Genomic DNA, 20,885 nt, shown 5'->3' with positions numbered 1-20,885 from the left:
AAGAATCTTCAAGACTCAACAGAATCTTCCTAGGGAAAGTAGGTGTCTCTGAACTGAGGAAAAAGAATGATTTTTTGGAAGCTTTAATGCAAGTGACCAAACCTGTAGTAGAATTATGTCCCCAGATACTTCTTAAAGAGGGAAGAGGGTAAGAATAAGGTTCTTATGGGAGAGGAGAAATTTCTACTTCCCCCAAGCAAAACTATTTGGTGTAAGATGAGAGAATCAGGCAATCTCAGGGAGTTGATGTTGTTGACTGGTGGCACATACTTAGGACATTCTGGTGTGGTGGAGACAGCCCAAGTTGGGGGCAGCCTGAGCGATGGGGATGGGTCTGAGTGGGTGAGTCTATGATCCTTGAGATGACAGTGGATGCAGGCAAATGGAGGCAATACCCTAGCTTGGTGGGGCAGAGGTAGATGTGCAGTCAGTGGAGTCCCAGTCAGTAGCTCTTCCATAGCCAGCTCTGGAGGAAACGGGACATGCTCTGGTGTGGCTGCTGGATTGTTATTGGCTAAAGAATGCCATGAGTGCCAGGATGGGGATTGAGGTGCTAGGGCCTGGCTGAGGCCTCCTACTCTGTGTCAGGGCCATCTCTGACCTTGATAGGACATTGAGGTGGGCAGCTGCTGCTCAGGCATTGATGGTGCTTCCCAGTTAAGGAGAAGCAGTGAGTGATTTGAAAACCTCCAGGTTCTCAAATTCTTTAGTGATTGGCTCTAGGAACCTGTTATGAAGAGATTTTAGAAGGAATATATTGGACAAAGAAAACTGAGAAAGCTGAACATTGAAAAAAAGAGAAGAGAGAACTACTGCATGGTGGAAAAGAGCTGTAATAGTTCTGTATACCGAGAACTATGATAAGTGCTTTGCATGAATTATGCTGTTTATGTATTACAAAGGCTATGCCATTGGTCCTAAATTAATAGCCAGGTTTATGGCCATTCAGTACAATCATGATAGCACTTATTCTCTTCACTAAGCCTTGGTAGAATGTTCTGGTATCTAATACAATATTGCATATAAGGAATAGTGTATCATTTTTGATTACAGGCAAATGCATCAAGGATACAATTTGAGATGAGTACATCGTTAGGCATTGAGACAAATGATCATTATAGATAATGTAAAATGGAGGGCACATGTGGCCTCATGCAAAGGCAGAATTCCAGGAACAGTCAGATGGAAGAAGACAGTTGGGACTCGTGCTGGAGCCTCTTATGCTGAGCATGGGAAAGAGGCACACACTTGGCTCTGAGCCATGAATGCTTGGTGGGGATATTCACAGCTAACAGTAGAATCAGGCTGTGGAGATTTGCTTGTCTGGTCAGCTCTGTGAGTGTAGATGCATTCTCAGCTGCTGGTGGAAGAACACGGTCTCGGCCTTGCAGCAGGCTTCCTCTGCCCTTTCCTGCCTTTCAGACCCTCCGATCTGCTTTCTGTGATCCCCCATTTTGTTTTTGCTTCATTTCTTTTTTATTGAAAGATTTATTTATTTCCTCGAAATTCAGAGTTGTAGAGTGGCAGAGACAGAGAGGTCTTCCATGCGCTGGTTCAGCTCCCAAATGGCTGCAATGGCTGAAGCTAGGCCAATCCAAAGCCAGTAGCCAAGAACTTTTTCCAGGTCCCCTACACAGGTGGAGCAGCCCAAGCACTTGGGCCATCTTCCACTGCTTTCCCAAGCCATAGCAGAGAGCTGGATCAGAAGTGGAGCAGCCGGGACTCGAACCTGTGTCCATATGGGATGCTGGCACCGCACCAAAGGCGGTGTCTTTACCTGCTATGCCACGATGCCAACCCCGTTTTCTGCATTTCATAACAGAGATTGGAAGAAATATTCTGTATTCCCTCTTTGATCCTATTTCTGTGTAGATTTTCAGGGGAATTTAAGTTTTGCAGTGAACTTCTTAGTATTCAGCTCCATACATGCCACCTTCCTAACTTTAAATACCTAGCCTTCCAAAGTGCATCCTGAACATTGCTAAGAAAGAAAAGAACGTGTGGCCTGTATGTATAAGTATCTGTATGCGTCTGTGTTGATTCCTCTGCTTATCCACCTGTCTTACTGTCTAGCTATAAAGAGAGAATGAAGTGACAGGGGAGTACACATCACCATCATCATCATCATTATTATTTTTTGGGGGGTCTACTCCAGTGGAAGGAGAGGCTTTACTGGGCAAGAGGTAGGGGTTATCTATAAGAAACATGAAATTTTGAGGGTCATGTTTATAATTTGATTTGTTGATTATATCCTATAAAAGCAACAATGTGGATAAATGAAAGTAGTAATTTAGTGCAGTGATGTATTGGACTTGGAAGTTCTAGGGGGACTTTTGCAGAGTGCTTTGCTGTTATGTTTTTAGGAAATAAAGATGACTTTGTATATAGAATAGAACAGAGGAATAAGTGTGACATACATAATAATATTTTAATGGCTTTCTTTTATTTTTTATGGAATCTTCACAAAAATAAACTGTGGCACCGTTAATTTAATTCTACATTGAAAATAAAATATGAAAAATTTTATTGGACATCATTGTAGATTGATCTAATTGAACAATCTGTTGTTTACAAGTCAGTCAGATGTATATAGTTTCCTTATAACTCAGGGTATCATTTTTACAGAAGTTTTCTCAATAAGAACTGTAATAAATATTTCAATATACTTTTAGATTTGTACAAATGGCTGTATTTCAATCTACTCACATTGTATCAAAGAAATTTGAAAACCAAGAGATGAAATGCAGAATTAGCAAGAAAATGACAAAATGATAAAGCCATGGAATGACTAATTCATTTAATATTGAAATTGCTTGAATCATTTTATTCCTGGAAGTGATCAGTTTAGTTCTGTTTTAGCAATTTACTTCTTAAAATCTTAGAAATTTTGTTTACGAGAAGCTAAAGCAATAATTATGGTCTCAGATACTGGTGATCTTTTTCTTTTTCTTTTTACACAGCTACTGTGTATCACTAGCCTGCGAAGATTTCAATTTAAAGGTTTATGTTTTTCACTTTGAAGCTGAAAAATAAATGCCAAAAGCATTAAGCAGTGGAATGTCTCCTTTGGGGCAATATTTGAGGTGATAGTGATGACACTAATCGTAGAGGAAGTGTGACATAGGCAGTTAGAACAGATCAAAAAACATCTGAAGTTTTTATTATTTGCCTGATAATTTAGTAACTCAAAGTTCTCAAAACTGAGTGATTCACTTTTCATTTAATCTTTTTAGGGAATTTATTTGACAGTTTTGATTTAAAATACTTCATGCTTTTTAATAGTTCTAATTTTTCTTTGTACAGAAAGGTTGAGTATGATTGCCAACATTTGCTTCATTTTAAATATTTAGAGCTATATAAGGTACTATATTATGCACAAAATTAATAACAAATAAGGCAAATATTAAGCAATTCCTTTAAAATATGCTAGAAATAATTGCAGTAGTACTAATAATGTTCATCAGTCAGCTACCAAATTGTTGACAACTTTTTCATGCTTTATCTCATTGAATCTTCGCAAAAAACTCTATTATTATCTCCACATTACATCTGAAGAAAGTGAGTCACAATGAGTGAAAGCGTTAGAATTTGAACTAGAATGTTATTGACAATACACATATTAATGTTTAAAATTTATTAGTTGATTTTTAGTTATGTTTTGAAAAGAGAGAGAGAGGTGAGAGAGAGAAGGAGGGAAAAAGAGAGAGATAAAGACAGAGAGATCTTTCATATGCTGCTTCACTCCCACAGATGCCCACAATAGCTAGGGCTGGGCCAGGCTGAAGCCAGAGAAACTTTGAACTCAATCTGTGTTTCCCACATCAGTGACAGGAGCTCAAGCACTTGTTCCATCACCTGTTGCCTTCCAGAATGTGTACCAGTAGGGAGCTGGAACTTGAAGCAGGGTTTCAAACTCAGGCCCTGTGATATGGGGTACAGGCTTCCCATCTCGTGTTCTGATCACTGTGCTTTTGTATGTGGAGGAGAATCAAGGCACAGTGCTTGTACGAATAGTTCAAGCTATGACTGGGGAGTCTGAAAAGGTGCAACCATGAGTTCAAAGACTGAGTTTGGCATTTGTATTTATATAATTTGAGGAAGTCTCTTAAACTCTGTAAGCTTTACTCTTTCTGTATACAGTCAAGCTGAATTATTGGATAGGTCTGAATATCAAATGGAATGACACGTAGATTATTATGTGTGTAATGATTTACATGTAATAAGGGGTGATGGTGAAAGGACTTGGAAAGAGAATGATTTTGGAGGGATAACAAAGTCAGCTTTAACCCTGTCTGTTGGCCAAAGTAACTATTGCTTTTTCTTCTGAGGGCAGGCTAATTCATGCTTTGCTCTTGAAATCTTTAATATTTATGCCCACGGACAAATTAGGAGTGCAGTTTATGTTGATATGACCCACATTCATATTAAAATTGCTCTTTAAATGACATTCATTAATAATTCTTTGATCATCTTTGTGTTTAACCAAATTGATAAAATCGCTTTCACTGTTTCCTTCTAGTAAAAACCCTTTGGTGTTCCTCTGGAGATTTTATTGATAAACTCTCCCTTAAGCATACATCCAAATTAAATGTGAGAACCTGCAGCTAAAAGAAATTGCTTCCAGCAATGATTCACTAAGATTAAGAATCAATAGCAGTTTCATTAAGGGAGGAAGGGTAGTTCAGACATGTTCCTCCCTCTCTTCCTTCTTCCTGAAAGAAAGGGAACAATCGTTGATTGCATCTTTCCTTTTATGTGTACTGTTCATATCCTAGAAAGATGGCTGCTGCTTAGCAAAATTCTATGTGTCCCTTCAAATCTGCTGAGTTCTATGAATAGAGCTCGTCTTTGCATTCTGAAAAATTGACACTCATTTAAGGCACTGCTTCTTTAATAATGCATACCATGCTGAGCCTACCACCAGTGAGCCCTTTACAGCCACCAAATCCTACTGATATATTTGAATTAGTTAAATTTCCAATTTCTCTCTAAGCACATGCTTTAATTTCCTCTTCCTTCCCATCGACTACTTGGGCTAGATAGTGGGTGTACAGATGGATAAATGGGCTGGTGGATTGGTAGTAGATGCATAGATGCATTAATGGACAGGTATATTGATGGCGGGAGACAGGAGAGGAGGGAGAGAAAAAGAAAAGCAGAGAGGAATTACAGAGTTTAGCATGGCAGTGCCTGTACTTCTAGCTATATGATCCTGGGTAGTTTATTCAAGCTCTCCCTGTCTCAGTTTTATTTTATTTTTTAATATTTAGTTATTTGTTTGAAAGGAACAGAGATCTCTCTCACTGTCTTTGTCTCTCTCTGAGAGATCTACTATATGCTGGTTCACTTCCCAAATGTCTGTGACGGTCGGAGTTGGGCCAGGCTGAAGGGAGGAGACTGGCACTCAGTGTGTCTCCCACGTGGGAGGCAGAGACCCAGGTACTTGATACAGCATCTGCTACCTTGCAGGGTGTGCATTATCAGGAACGTGAAGTTGTAAGCAGAGCTCAGACTTGAACACAGGCATCCCAAGCTGCATCTTAACCACTGTGCCAGGAGCTTGCCTCTGCGCCTCAGTTTTATCACCAGTAAAAAGATTGTAAATATTAGCTACTACTTCATAATAATGTGAGAATTAAACTGTATTAAGTGTAGTGTTTTGATCAGTGTCTGTCATATGATAGACACTACACAGTTGTATAATTTTGATCTACATTACTAGTAATACTATTGAAAAAAGATGAAGAGATAGATACACACAATGTAACTTTTAAGATGCCATTTGAGGCTAGAGTGATTCAAGATAAAAATAATTGCATTTCAGCTAGGAGGAACCCAAAAATGACTTCTGAGTTATCTTAGAAAGGAGATGGACTGTTTATGCAGTGAAATGCTGCAAACAGAATATGATTTTATCTGTAGGATGGGATCTTAGGTAGAATGAGACCATACTCATAATAACAGAGTGAGTTTATAATCTTTTAAAAGACATTTCAGTATTAAGGAATCATTCATATGAGGACTACATTGTGGTCCAGAATGAGTTAAGGAACTTAAAAAAAAAAAACAACACTATTTTCCAAGGCAGTGTGAAAGATTAATTTTTTACCGTGTGACGATAATCAGGGTACTCAGATGGAGACAGAGTTTTATCATAAGTTACTACACCTCTTGTGTCAGGCATAGATGTGGTGATGTGGTATTTTCTCTCTTGTGTCAGGCCACATCAGTATCTAAGAGGTGTTCAGACACTGTGTTATAAACACTCTTTCAAACTCCCAAGAGCTTAGTCCATCCTGACCACCTTTCTCTCAAGACCTCTGGAATTCACTCACAGGTAATAACTAAGCATAATTGCTAATGTTTGCTACTTTTTCTTAACAGTCAGGCACTATTTTAAATGCTTTGCATTGATTTCTATATTCATGTTATGTGTTAGGAGTTTGGTGCTATTGGTTTGGCTTATAGATAAGGAGACTAACGCACAAAAGGTTAAATGTTGTGTCAGAGCAAGCCAGTGGCAGAGTCAAGGTTCAAACCCACTGTGACTCCACAGGCTGAGTCCTAAGCTAGTGCCCTGTATAGTAAGGGGCTAGCATTTTTGGATGGTTATAATAAAATCTAGCATTGAATACAGCAAAAAAATTTCATCTCCACCTTACAGTTCATTTCCAGGCTTGTAGGTTTGTGTTAAGTGCGTATAGTTGAAGTTTACTGTATAAATGATTTCAGAACTAACTAACCTACTTCCCTTTTCCTTCAGATATAAAAGGAGAGAGAAAGAGCCACTCTGCCTTTCCCTAATGATTACTTATGTACATTCCTTTTTTTTTTGTTCTAAACTTTGCTAGAGGGAAGAGTTACAAGTGCTTTTTTATTTTTTGAATCCACTTCCAGCTACCAAATGAAGTTCTGGGAGAATATGCTTCAATTATCCTGGATAGATGTGAGAGAGTTGTAAAGATTACTGCTTCTGGAGCATTGGCTGGCTAGACCATGCACCTCTGCCATGAGGGGCCATGGGAATAACCACTTTTGCTGGCTTAGACTGAATTGGTGGCCGTGAAAGGACTTGGTGGCTGCGTGTAGCATACATAGTGACGATACTGGCCTTCATGGAACACCTGTCATGCCAGGTAGAATAGTTAATATTCACTGACTCACCTTCTTACAACAACTCAGCAAAAGAGATGTGGTTATCCTGTATTACAGGTGGGAAGAGCAAGGAATAAAGACAGTAAGAAATTTGCTCCAAGTCACAAACCCCTTGAATGACAGAGCTCAGTTTTGAACTTGGATGGCAGGGACACTTGCTCACTTCCTATCATGTCATGCAGCCTTTTGTTGTAGCTCAAGTATGTGATATAGATAAGTGTTGTCCCCGTTGTTTCTACCTGAACATAAAGTGCAGCTCCAGCATTGGTATAGGATTTGGGAGTCTTTTGTCCTCTGCACCTTTTAGATGCACGTGGTTCACTGCATTGGTCAAGATTTTGCCACTGCATCTGGCTTTGCTTCCATACTCACAGCTGAAGAGAGAGGAGGCAAATGACAAAGTTTAAAATGGCAAAGAATCTGGATCCTGACACTGACTGTCACAGGTCAGTGATTTCCGTTTTTAGTCATGGCATTGCAGTTCTTTGAATAGACTTCAGGGACCCGGCTTTTTTTTTTTTTTTTTTTTTTTTTTTTTTTCTGACAGGCAGAGTGGACAGTGAGAGAGAGAGACAGAGAGAAAGGTCTTCCTTTGCCATTGGTTCACCCTCCAATGGCCGCCATGGCCGGCAGGCAGGAGCCAGGTGCTTCTCCTGGTCTTCCATGGGGTGCAGGGCCCTAGCACTTCGGCCATCCTCCACTGCACTCCCGGGCCACAGCAGAGAGCTGGCCTGGAAGAGGGGCAACCGGGACAGAATCTGGCGCCCTGACCAGGACTAGAACCTGGTGTGCCGGCGCCACAGGCGGAGGATTAGCCTATTGAGCTGTGGCGCTGGCGAGGGACCCTGTCTTTAAAAAGGACAATTAGAGTTCCCCAGCCTATGTTGCAGACAGCATTACTATGAAGGTATGAAAAGAAAAGGTTGTAGCAATGCCTAGAAAAATAGCATTCACATTGACACTGGTCTTTATCAGTCTCACTGGGGAAACTTTCTGGACAAATAATTGCTTTCACAAAGAACATTTTTCCACTGTCGTCTGATTTTTTTTTTTACAAATGATGTTATCCAGTCTCAACCTTTACTGCGTAACTATCCATTATTGAGTTGGTATGAAACTTTTGTTTGAAATGATTATATACTATTTCTCACTTTGTTCCTATTCCCCTAGTTCCTAAATGTTAGTAAGTGGAAGTATAGTCACAGGGTAGTAGTATTTGTAGTGTTGTGTTTATTGAAAGAGCATCTTTTACTGGATCCTTAAAACAGGAAGGGATAGGGCTGATTGCTGCATGATTTGTCTATGGACTCATGAACCAGCTCTTGTCTAATTGAGTCAATGAGTCAGCTTCCATTTATTGAGCTCGCAGCTGGGGGTGGGGTAGAAGCAGGCATTTTCACCAGAGTTGAGCATCTGCTCACTGCTTAAGTAGCATGCGCCTCCAGACTCTGGCTGGCCTAATGGACTTTCCACCGTGTCTCTGCTATTGAGCAGTGATTAGTGTACAGATTGGGACATATTTGGTTTCAGTTCAGTCTGTTCCTGCAGATGAGGCCCACGTATGATCACATCAAGTAAATTATTTAAGGTGCAGTGCCTATGTAACCTGAGCCATAAGTGAAAGCTGGCCCACCCTCTGTTCTGTCACACTGGAGGGCTCTTTAGTTTCTAAAGAAAACAGTCCATCTTGTGAACTGACATCATTAGAGGCATAAAAATTCAAATGCACCTTGAGCGATTTCTTTACTTCAGCGTAAAATCTCAAGCATGATGTCCAAAAGTTTAATATCCCCTTCACTGAAATATAATGGTTTAGGGTTAGGTGGAAGAAAGTTCTAGTACACTTATGGTAGTTCTAGAACAGTGTGACTACTGGTAATCTGAAGAAATTTGAATCTGTAAGCAGCATTCCTGTTCACATTTTATGTTATCTTTTTTCCATTTGTGAATTTAGTTTGGTTATAAACACATTGGCTGCGGATCTGGCATGAGGGATGTGTAACAGATTGAAGAGAATACCTTGCACAGTCCCTTTAGTTTGCAAGGGAAGGACTTTAGATCTTGATGTAAATTGACATCTTAAAGGCCACACAGGGAGAGTCAGAACACAAGTCACCTTACTTCTGATGGAGGAAGCTCTCAGTTACCTCACTTCCCACCATATCATCCTATTTTAGTAAAAAAAAAAAAAAAAAAATCAAAGCCTACATCTTTTTCATTTTCCTTTTTCTACTCTGGTTTCAACGATTTGGAAACGGGAAAGTTGAACAGGAACTCAATCCATCTCCCCTGTCCTATTGTTGAATCACTTTGCCAAATATAGTTGCTTGTTTCTGTCTGTTCTTGTCCTTGCCTGGATAAGGCCTGTTTTTGAGCCCTCTCTTCTTACTTTTCCTGAATGCGTGTAATGAAATGTTAAGGTGGACAGTGGCAAATGATTGTCTCCCTGAAGTTCAAGGTCTGATAGTTACAGCCTTGCTACAAAAAGGGTTTATAGCTCACATCCCTTGGAAGAATAGGTAACAACAGAAAGGACCCAGAACTTTGTTATTCTCTGTGATTAACAGCTCTGAATTGCAGACGGGATCTTCCTATGGGAGGAAGGAACCTGGCCTCTTCTGTGATCATCCTAAAGTGTGACTGATTGGCTACCCTATTTTGTTTTGCTTTTTAATTTTAATTTTAATTAATTTTAACAGATTCAATGTGATTTGTAGATACAAGTTAAGAACAGAATGATATTCCTTCCCTTCCTCTTTTTCCCACCTTTCTTCCTCATACCTTTTTTTAATTTGTTTTTAGTTGACATATTTTAAATTTTTATTATAGTAAAAAGGCTAATTACTTCACTTAATAATAAGCTTAACAACTAAATAGCAAAAGGCCCTAGTTTAGTGGAAAGATAGATGTGGGGTATAAACAATAATTAAAAGTATAAATGGCCATTCACCCATATAAAGATTTTTTTGTCAATTAGTCATTCGTAATTTATTTCAATGAAATAGAACCAATGATAAAGTAACATCTAAATATTTTATGAGTGATTATACTATAATTATTCAGTTCATTTAGACTTTAAATCATTTCCTCAAAAGTTTATGCACAGGAATAATTTTATGCAGATTACAATGAAATAATTATATATTACATGTTTTGTTTTCTAAATAGTGTTTGGCTACCCTACTTGAGAAAAATATCTAAGGGCAGGTGTTTGTCCCACAGTGAAGTGCCTGGATTTGAGTCCTGGCTTTCTGATGAAACACATCCTGAGAGACAGAAGGTGATGGCTCATGAAGTTTGGTCCCTTTCACCTACATGGAAAATTTATTGCGTTTCCAGCTCTTAGTTTAGTCCTGGCCCAGCCCTGGCCATTGTGGACATTTAAGCATGAACCAGCAAATGGGAACTATCTCTCTGCCTCTCAAGTAAGTAAATAGATTAACACAACGTTCTTAAAGAAAGAAACACATCTAGACCTCATTAATAGAGGTAAAAGAGGTTAGTTTCTACTATTTGACATTTTTTTAAAAATATAGACTATGTTGGTCTTTTTTTTTAAATTTACTTGTTTGTTTGAAAGACAAAGTGCCAGAGAGAGAGAGAGAGAGGGAGAGAGAAAAAGAGAGAGAGAGAGAGATCTTCTGTACACTGGTTCACTCTCTAAATGATCACAGCAGCCAGGGCTGTGCTTTTTCTGGGTCTTTCCTGTGGGTGGCAGGGGCTTAAGAACGTCAGCCATCTTCTGCTGCTTTGCAGGGGCATTAGCATGGAACTGGATTGGAACTGGAGCATTTGGAACACCAATAGCACTCCCTCCTTGGCATTCTCTTATGGAGACATTTATAACATGTGCCTTTGTACACAATCAATTTGGAACTCCTTTAAGAAGTGACCTTAATTGTAGTCCCTGAATTTGGTGCTTCTCAAACTCCAGAGCAAAGCAGTTTCCCAATGATGAATTTCTTAAAATGCATGCAGTGTGGGGTTGTAGTAGATAATTGGGGATTCGAGACTTTTAGTCCTTTTTTTTACTCTCTTAAAGCTCTGGATTAAAGATGGCAATCAGATAAAACCACCACCAAACAATAATACCATGAGTATATGTTGTCTCCTGCCAAAATATATTCTTGATTATTTTATGGTGATTAAGACTAGCCCCAGGCAATACTCCAGCAGGTGAATTTCCTCAGAGCATTTCCTTTGCTTTTTTGTCCACCTGTCACCCCTTGCCACTGTCCTGTTTTTCAGAGCAGCTTGCACAGTCTTATGACCCAGACGGTGTTACAGTGGTGACTGCATGTAATACGAGTTGCTGCTTTGTAGGAATGTTTACTTTCCTCTGGGTTTGTTCTAAATGTATAGTCACTTAACCCAAATGACTAAATCTATGACTGTTCATGGAAAACACAGCTTGATCATGAAAAAAGTAGTGTTTGACATTTGTCCCAGGTGTTTCTGCTGACAGCACTGCCTTTAAGTTTGGATGTTAATTTCAATTTAGCATTTTCTTTATTTTTGAAAAAATTTAGATTCTTATCATGTTCGTTAATTATAGAATAAATTAGCATGTTTATAGAAAAATCATTAGATGGTGGAATTCATAAAGGCTCTGTTTTTCTAAATAATTATTTGCCAAACAGAGTACTGAAGTTTTAATTACAGACAACAGAGCAATTGGGCCAAATTGCACTCTCTTCCTCGATTGTGCAAACTCAGATGCCCCTTATCTTTCTGACTGGTTATCATTCTGCACAGAGGCATCTAATTTCCTTAGAATATTCCCAAGCTGTAAAGATAGGTTGGAGAAAATAGGGCCTAGAATTGCTTTTGTGCTTTTCAGTAAATTCATTTTCTCTTATTTTTTTACTGTCTAATCTCAAGTATGCTTTTCTACCCAATAGCAAAGAAATAAAAATCCCTAGTGTTCCCTGCAGTGTCCTTTTATTTCCCGTTCACTGTCTGGCCCCTTAGTTCTCTGCTATCTGCCCCACCACCACCTCTGGGGGGACATGAGCAGCCAAGTCCAAGTGAACTGTGCCCAGCATCAACTTTAACTCAATTCCCGCTTGCCTACCTGGACCACTGTGGGAACCCAGAATGCATGGTTACTGCAGCCACTTTCTCTGACTGGAGAGGATTTATCGAACAGTAGTCTACTGTGTCATATAGTCATACAGTATAATTGATGTCCTTTCTTTGTCTATTAGGTCCTGTTGAGAATATTCCCGGCCAACCTATCTTCCCCTTAATCAATTCATTAATTTCTCATAGCTAGAAATCTTACCATTTCTGAAGGCTGCAGAAAGAGGAAATGAGATGCGTTTAACAAAGCCCCCTTATTTTGGAGAAGAATTCACTTAGTTGACTGTAATGTAATTTCCAATTGATAATAGTTCCAGTTTATCAACCACAAATTTTACTAGAAAAAGAAAGTACACTAAACCGTCTTTTCTCTGTATATTTCCAGTTTTAGCTTTTCTAGGGGGCTGGAACATAGACATGAAGCCTATATTCTGTTTGTTATGTTTGATTGATGAACCCTTGTTTGCTATATTTAACTTTGAAAGTAGATAATTGTGATGGATTTATATATTTCTCTGAAACAAAACCCCAGAGAGTAAAATAAAACTTTTTTCCATGACTAACCTCTGTTTGTCAACTTAACCAGAGCCCACTTTTCCATGAAAATAACACAGCCAAACTTTTAACTCTCTAATTTGCATATCAAGGACAACTGGTTGTCTGTAACACTTTCTTTATCCTTAAGTCCTCATTCTGTGTATATTCATATAACTCATGTACATATGGATATGCAATTTTCTAACATTTTATTATAAATATGTGTAACACAAAATTTATAATCTCAACCATTTTTAAATATATTGTTGAAGAGCAGTAAGTATCTTTACATTGGTATGTGACAATTCTGTAAGATTTTTTTCATCTGACAAGACTGAAAATCTGTACTAACCCAAACACTGTTTCCCTTACCCAACCTCCCTGTAGTCTTTTTGTTTTCTGTTTCCATGGTTTTGATTACTTTAGATACTTTGTATGGGTAGTTTATATAATATGTATCATGTTGTGACGGGCTCATTTTGCTTAGCATGTCCTTGAGATTCCTCCATGTTATAATATGACAGAATTTTCTTCCTTTTTAAAGGCAGAATAATGTTCTATTATAGTTACCAGTATGGCTCTATCACATGCGCTTTATTCATTTATCTGTGGATAGACGATTGGATTGCTTCCTCCTCTTGGCTACCAAGAATAATGCTGTGTAAACATGTATGTGCTGATACCTTTTGGGATTCTGTTTTCACTTCTTTTGGGTACATAACCAAAAGCAGAGGTTACATGGTGATTTTATTTTTAATTTTCAGGGGAATTTTAACATACAGAGTTAACATATACATAACGCTTGAGCCATTTTACATTCCCACAATCAGTGTGCAAATGTTCTAGCTTCTTCTCATATGCACTAAAAATTGTTATTTTCTATTGCTTTGATCCTGGCCATTGTCATGGCTGTGAGGTGCCTTATCACTGTCGATTTGGTGTGCATTTTATGATTAATGATGTCAAGCAGCTTTTCACATGCTTGTTTGCCATTTATGCAATTGCTTCTTCTTGGAAGAATTGCAGTTCAAGTCCTTGACCCATTTTAAATTAAACTTTTTCTTGTTGATAGGTAAAAATTCCTTATACATTCTTGATATTACTCTCTTATCAGGTATATATTTTGCACATAATTTTTTTTGTGAAAGAAATCTTTCCTGTCTTTTGATATAAAGAAGGTTTCAGTTGGATACAGTTCTATATGTATATTTTTTCTTTTATTTCCTGACCTTTTCATGTCACATCCAAAAAAATCATTGAAAAACCCGATGTTCTGAAGCTTTTCCCCTATGTTTTCTTCTAGGAGCTTTAAAGTCTTGGGTCTTATGTCTAAGTCCTTAATCCATATCTCATTTATTTTGTATCCAGGTTTTCTGACATCATTTGTTGATGAAACTATCCTTTTTCTATTGTGTAGTCCTAGAATCATGTCAAAAAACATTTGGCCATACTTTCAAGGGTTCATTTCTTGGTTCTCTGTATAGAGGAGCCAGGCTATGTATCTTCATATCAGTGCCTCACTATTTTAATTACTGTTTCTTTGTAGTATATTTTGAAATCATTACATGTGAGGCCTCCAAATTTTTCTTTTTCAAGATTGCTTTGGGTATTCAGGGTCCCTTGAGGTACTTTACAAGTTTTACAATTTTTTTTTCATTTCTTAAAACAAAATGCCATTGAGGTTTTGATAAGGATTGCATTGCATCTGTACATCGCTTTGCATAGTAAGGACATTTTAATGGTATTACATCTTCCAATGAATGAACAAAAGATTACTTTCAATTTATTTGCCTCATTTCTTTTGGCAATTTGTAGTAGTGTTTAATGTATTAGTCTTTAACATCCTTCAGTAGGTTTATCCCATTTTGGTGCTTTAATAAATGGGGTTGTTTTCTTAATTTCCTTTTCACAATGTCAGTGTTTAGAAATAAATCTGATTTTTTCATTTTCATTTTGTGACTTGCAGCTTTACTGAAATTATTTATTAGTTGTAGCAGATTATTTATTTATTGAGTCTTTAGAGCTGCTGTATATAAGATCATGTCATCTGCAATAGGTAATTTTACATATTTTCTTCCAATTTGGATGTCTTTTTTTTTCTTGTCTAATTTATGTGGTTAGAATTTCAAGTATAGTGGTGAATATTAATGATTAAAGTAAACTTCCTTAATTTCTTCTGATCTCAGAAAAAAAAAAAAAACTTGCAGCCTTTCACCATTGAGTAAGATGTTAGTGGAGAGTTTTTCACATATGGTTTTAAAAATAACATACGTGTTTTTTTTTTTTTTTTAGATTTATTTATTTATTTGAAAGGGAGAGAGTCAGGGAGGGCAGGGGGAATATATCTTCTATTCATTGGTTCACTCCCCAAATTCATGCAATACCCAAGATTAGGCTACACCAATCCAGGTTCCTGGAACTCCATCCTGACTCCCACATGGATGGCAGGAATCCACATAGTCGGGTCATATTCTGGTGCCTCTGAGGTATATTAGTAGGAAGCTGGATCAGTAATGTGGAATAGAATGGCCTTGAACCAAGCAGTCCAAGATAGTATGTGGACATCTCAAGCAGTAGCTTACCTGTGCCACATCACCATCATATGTCATTTTTTTTTAAGACAGGCAGAGTTAGACAGTGAGAGAGAGAGAGAGAGAGAGAGAGAGAGAGAGAGAGAGAGAGGTCTTCCTTCTGTTGGTTCACCCCCCAAATGGCCGCTATGGCAGGCACATTGCACTGATCCGGAGCCAGGAGCCAGGTGCTTCCTTCTGATCTCCCATGCAGGTGCAGGGGCCAAGCACTTGGGCCATCCTCCACTGCACTCCCGGGCCACAGCAGAGAGCTGTTGAGATACTTTCCTTTCCGAAATTTCATGTAGTTTATTGAATGTTTATATCATGAAGAACTGTTGAATTCTTTACAGTTCTTTTTTTTTTTTTTGATCAATTGAAATGAGCATGTGGATTTTGTCTTTCATTCTGTTAACATGATCTGTTGCATTGATTGATCTTCATATACCAAATTAATTGTAAATCTCACTTGGTCATGGTGTATAATTTTAAATGTTCTGTTGAATTCAGTTTGCTAGCATTTCATTGAACATTTTTGCATCAATATTCATCAAGACTATTGATCTGTCTTTCTCTTTTCTTGTGCCTTTCCCTGATTTTGTTAGTAGAGTAATTTGACCTCATAGAACGAGTTTGGATTTGTTCTGTTCTCTCCAATTCATTGTAAGAGTTTGAGGAAGATTAGTGTTCATTCCTGAAGTATTTGATAACATTCCCTGGTGAAACCATTTGGTGATGTGATTTTCTTTATGGGTGATTTTGATTATTGTCTCGGTCTTCTCACTAATTAAACAATAGTTTTAATTAATTCGCTAACACCATTTACTAGATTTCCTCTCTACTCAACACATCGCATATACATGTTACTGATAATATTGGTGAAAGAAATTATGTGATACTACTAATTGAAAAGTGAAAAATTGTAAAATAATTTAGGGCTAGTAGGCAGAATGTTGCAAGTTTTCTCCCTACAAACTGTTATGTTAAATATTATATTATGTTATACTTATTATATATATTATATACTGTTGCTTTCTTTTCCTTTCTGCAAATAAGTTCTTGATCAACCTCATCAAAATAATAATAAAAATGATATGGCCAGATGTCTCTCTGCCTTGCTAGTGCATTTACCTGTGTACACATTCTTCCCACCTTTGTCTCCTGTCTTGAGCAGAGGGATCCTTGTGACCATTTTGGTCTCATCCTTTCCTCCTGACTCTTCATCCCATCTCATCTTTTCTTGATTAATTCTATCCATTGCGCAGTCCTACTTTCTTCTTATCTTGGTTGTATCTCTATCTATACTTTCTCTTAGTCCCTTAAGGCAATGCTTTGATGTTTTTATTCTTAATTTACTCTATTTTCCTCCTGGTATATTTGCAGTCAAACTGTTGAAAGCTGTGGTACAAAGAAATTTGAATTTGATACTCACATGATGTGGATCCAAAACTGCTCCAACACTCACTTGTTATGTGATGGTGGGAGACTTAACACAAAACTTTCTTTCCTGCTTATCCAGCCACTACCTTCTTTTGATAAGTTCACTTCCTTCCCCCACCCTTCAGTGTGTTTATTCCTCTGAATCTGACTTTAACCCTCTTCTCCTTGCACCTACTGCACTTGAATTTCCCCACTCGGAAGCTCATTTATATTTTTGAGTCTTCATTTGGGATATATAATTTATGCATGGGAGACTCACAAGTGCATGCTTCCACATTTCTCTTGAAATCAATACTTGCTGTGGCCTGTGGATTTCCCTGGATGCCGTAGCATCATCTCTAACTCACTGGTTCAAACTGGTGCTCGACAACAACTCCAGCAACTTATTTTGTCCACTTGACTCACTGTGAATTCCTGGGATGTCTCCATAGTCAAGCTGACCAGATTAAATAGCCAATTCTTTACTCCAGCCCACTGCTTTTTAAGTTCCATCCCTTTGCCTATGTATTTAGCATTCAGCAGTCTATCCTCGATTCTCCAATTCATGGCTTTCCTGTTGTTCTTAAGTGGTCTCCCTGGATCCAACTTTTGAATTGGTTCAGTTCCATTTATAAAACACTAACCTGTTTCTAACACTTCTCTGCTTAAAGTCCTTTAGTTATTCTCTACAAGTTTTAGCATAGACTCTGAATTGCTTTTTACACCCAACACACTCTTTATGATATACTTGTAACTCAGCTTTATATTCTGTCTTCCCATTGCACAGCAATTTTAGCAAAATGGAACAACTTGTACTTCCAGGAAAGGACATTGCTTTCTGTTTTAATTTTTTGAAATTTATTTATTTGATACTTAGAGTGGTAACCAAAGAGAGTGTTTTCCTATCTTCTGGTTCATCCCCCAAGTGCCTGCACTGGTCAGAAATCAGCCAGGCTGCATCTGAAAGACAGGAACTCTACTAAGACCTTCTGTGTGGGTGGCAGGGACTGAGCTTACTGAGTCATTAGTTGCTGCTTCTCAGGGCACACATGAACAGGAAGCTGGAACTGGGGGGACTCACATCTGATGTGGGATGCAAGCTTTTTTCTTTTTTAAAAAGTTTTATTTATTTATTTGAGAGGTAGAGGTATAGACAGTGAGAGAGAGAGACAGAGAGAAAGGTCTTCCTTCCATTGGTTCACTCCCCAGTTGGTCGCAATGGCCAGATCCGAAGCCATGAGCCAGGTGCTTCTTCCCGTCTCCCATGCAGGTGCAGGAGTCCAAGGACTTGGGCCATTTTCTACTGCTTTCCCAGCAGAGAGCTGGATGGGAAGAGGGGCAGCAGGGACCAGAACTTGTGCCCATATGGGATGCTAGTGCCACAGGCGGAGGATTAACCTACTGCGCCACAGTGCCAGCCCTGGGATGCAAGCTTTTCAAGTGTCATCTTAACCACCGGGCCAAATGCCAGCCTTCCCCCCACCCCCTCCCCACCTGCCCATTTTTCTTTCTCTCTTGCCTCTGTGTAGTTAACTTTCTTCAGTCTTTTAAGAACAGCTAACGTATCACTTGATTTGTGAGGTCTTTCTTGATCACCCATCTCACACACACACACTTGTCTTAGAAGAGTCTTGCCTCCGATGTTACCCAGGTCTGCAGACTTCCTGGGGAGTTGCCTTTTAAGTGTTCTGCAGTCTAAAACGTGGTTAGGCTTTCAGATAGATTGACTTCTGGAATACTAATGAGACAATTTTCTTCTACTGCTGCTCCACCAGAACATACAACTTTTGACATTTAGATAATGTTGTGGGATCCTTATTAAATAATTGGCTTCAGGGATGGAGTTCTTGTTCAGAGTTGAATAGATAAGGTCACCTGTGTACCTAGCAAAGGGCTTAAGTTTGTCAAATTGCAGGACATTTAGTTAGCGTTTCTGAGGACTGGGTGTTTCCTTCTAAGAAAAGTTAGCTTGAACCAAAGTAAATTTTGCCTCTGAAGAATCAAGTCTACTTTTACTCATTCAAACAAGTGGGCAATAGTGAGGATTAGCTGACTGTGGGCATTGATGGGGCAACTGTGCTTAGGAGTACAGCAATGGGGACAAGAGTGAAATTTTTCCTGTTCGATTTTGACATCAGTTATTTCACAGTTGTTTCTGCTTCTTAACAGGTGATCACAAAGTTACCCCTTTGATTGTCTTCCATGGAAAGGTTGTGTCCATTCTTATCTTGAGTGTCCTCCACATATCTGGAAGTCAGGGGTAGTGGGTACAGAGAGGAAGACATGCGTTTTGTATATGATTTTACCTCTGAATGTCGCCTCAATCTGATATTTTACAAATTAGATTTAGTTGTGTAGTTTTTAGTATTTCAAAAGTATTTTTTTAAACTTTTATTCAGTAAATATAATTTCCGAAGTACAGTTTATGGATTACAATGGCTTTTTCTCCCCCATAACTTCCCTCGCACCTGCAACCCTCCCATCTCCCGCTCTCTCTCCCATTCCATTCACATCAAGAGTCATTTTCAATTATCTTTATTACAGAAGATCAATTTAGTATACATTAAGTAAAGATTTCATCAGTTTGCACCGACACAGAACATAAAGTGTAAAATACTGTTTCAGTAATAGTTATAACATTAATTCACATTGGACAACACATTAAGGACAGAGATCCCACATGAGGAGTAAGTACGCAGTGACTCCTGTTGTTGACTTAACAATTTGACACTCTTGTTTATGGCATCAGTAATCTCCCTAGGCTCTAGTCATGAGTTTCCAAGGCTATGGAAGCCTCTTGAGTTCACTGACTTCGATCTTATTTAGACAAGGTCATAATAAAAGTGGAAGTTCTAAAGTATTTTTAATTTAATCCACTGTATCCTGTGTTTAACATTATTATAACACAATGTATACTCAAATGTTAACATTATGTGCCTGTATCCCTGGCTAACCCCATAAGACACATAATTAATGGCCTACAATTAGATAGTGAGTATGATATGAAAAGGTGATCATTTCCTTTAGCTAGTGAGTTATGCTGAAAATAACTATAGTTTACATATAAATTAAAATGTCCAGATTCATAATTAATATGCTTCTTATTTTGGTTTGAAGAAATCTAAGAAAATAATACAACTAATTTTTAAAAATTCTTTATTCAAAAGGCAGAGTGATAGAATGAGCATGGGACTGGCATCTTCATAGCTTTCATCCATTTGTTCACTCCCCACGTGGCTGCAATGGTTCAGGATGGGTCAGGCTTAAGCCAGGAGTCAGGAACTCCATCCAGGTCTCCCATGTAATTGTCATGGGCCCAAGTAGTTAGGCCATCATCTGCTGCCTTCTCAGAAACATTAACAAAGATCTGGATCTGAAATCGAACAGCTGGGTCTTGAATTGACTCTCTAATGTGAGATTTTTGGCATTGCAGGAGATGACTTAACCCACTGCACAACAACACTGACCCCACAAAAATATTTTTAAGGGAAAGTCATAAAAACAAGTTTATTACAGATTTTGAGGAGCCCAATTCAAATATTTATACAAAGTGGGTTGATAGAAGAGTCATAAAACATAATATATGCAATAAGGGGAAACACTACCGAAAATCATGATTTTCTTTTTTCTCTTATATTTTAATCATAAAAAATCATGAAAATTGCTCTATAAACATGAGTGAGCTAAAAAATATTACCAGAGTATTAGTTACTAGAGAAACAGAAATGAAATTTAGAGATGAGATTTATCATCTTTTCACTTTAATTTGTACTCCTGCTGTACTGTAAATGTAATAACCATCAACATGAAAAATGTAACAGATTGATAATACCATTGAGTTTTAATTAAACCACTGAAATGAAAAGGACCCAGATGGATAACTGGAAAATGTAGTTATCCTTTATGAAATGTGCAGGATTGCCTGTTTGTTCTGTTTCTCATAAATTAATGCTCTGCCAAAAAATAGTGCCCCATCAGAAGATTTTTAAAAATTAATCATTTAAGTTGGTAAAACAGATGGTTGCTTTAGTTCATTCAATTTAGTTTTGAAACACTTATCACTCTCTGTCAGTAATTGTTCCCTCTCCTGTCTCTGCCCACTATGACTTCCCATTTCTGCTG

The 20,885-nt window shown here is 38.1% G+C and overlaps 1 protein-coding gene across 7 annotated transcripts in view; it reads left to right on the top strand.

The window, feature by feature from the left end:
* Positions 1–20,885, top strand: part of THSD7B (thrombospondin type 1 domain containing 7B) — a 985,451-nt gene that overhangs the window by 177,605 nt on the left and 786,961 nt on the right. The gene's annotated exons all lie outside the window — the stretch shown is intronic.

The sequence above is a fragment of the Oryctolagus cuniculus genome, chromosome 3 (genome assembly GCF_051225735.1).
Source record: "Oryctolagus cuniculus isolate XC-2025 breed Fujian yellow rabbit chromosome 3, ASM5122573v1, whole genome shotgun sequence".
Taxonomy (NCBI): Eukaryota; Metazoa; Chordata; class Mammalia; order Lagomorpha; family Leporidae; genus Oryctolagus; species Oryctolagus cuniculus.
Note: the sequence above shows the minus strand (reverse complement) of the source record. Positions and strands in the feature narration are given on the sequence as shown.